We start from the raw sequence: 1,022 nt of genomic DNA, 5'->3' as shown, positions 1-1,022 counted from the left end.
GAAAAAGAAGGACAATTAATCTTCAGCCCTATAAAGATTTTCTTTTCAGAAACTCTCTCCCTCTTGTTTTACATCATAAGTGTCTAATAATCAAATCTATTTCAATTAATTTGAATAAAAAAATAACAGGGAACAAAAACTTGGCTAAAGCAGAACACCAACAAAATTTAAGACTTATTTATTACTTCTTTTATATTCTCCACCACAAAGCTGAAAATATGTTATTTGAACAGAATTACAGGAGCTTCTTTTGGCTTGGTTGTCATTAGAGACTAAATACATGAATTTGGTAGATATTTGGTTTCAAGCACCATTCTGAATTGTCAAGATTAATCACAATGATACAACTTAAGTGTATTTTTTAACTTAATGTCCCAAAACAAGTTACTCTACTCCCAAGATAAGGGAAATTAATTACCCTACTATCATTATAATAACCCTAAAACAGAATTAATCTTAATTGGAACCTGTACACACTAAACCCCCAAATGTTTACGAGTGCAGGTTCACCATGCATTTGCTACACTCCAGTGCCATCTGTCTATAAAAAGATAATTAACATTTTCAATAAGAAGAAATACAGCATGTTGTAAAGTGTATTTGGTCCTAGGCCATTGAACTCACTTCAGTTCTTACAATGAATGATGCTGCTAATCCTTTTCTGAATTAGGGGGGAAAAAAACCAACCCAAAACTAAGGAACACTCTGTCCTCAGTGTATATTTGAAGCAAGATTTCCTGAAAAAAAAAGAAAGAAATAATCCAGAAGGCCTTGATATAGAGATGCTCCCTGATGTGTCAACTCTTAAGTACTCTCCCAAAATAACCTTATAGGCTTCCTCTAACAATTTAGTTTCCTCTGTAAGACCCCAGAGAAGCTGGGACTAGCTACTCTGGAATTTGCATTTAGAAGACCATTTGGGGACAGCCTTTTCAAAGTCCACAACCTTCAGTGGAGGGACGTAAAAATAAATGCTCTGCCAAGCACTGCAACACAAGGGATCTGACAGACCCCAGTGTGAG

The sequence above is a fragment of the Geospiza fortis genome, unplaced genomic scaffold (assembly GCF_000277835.1).
Source record: "Geospiza fortis unplaced genomic scaffold, GeoFor_1.0 scaffold471, whole genome shotgun sequence".
NCBI classification, from domain to species: Eukaryota; Metazoa; Chordata; class Aves; order Passeriformes; family Thraupidae; genus Geospiza; species Geospiza fortis.
Note: the sequence above shows the minus strand (reverse complement) of the source record.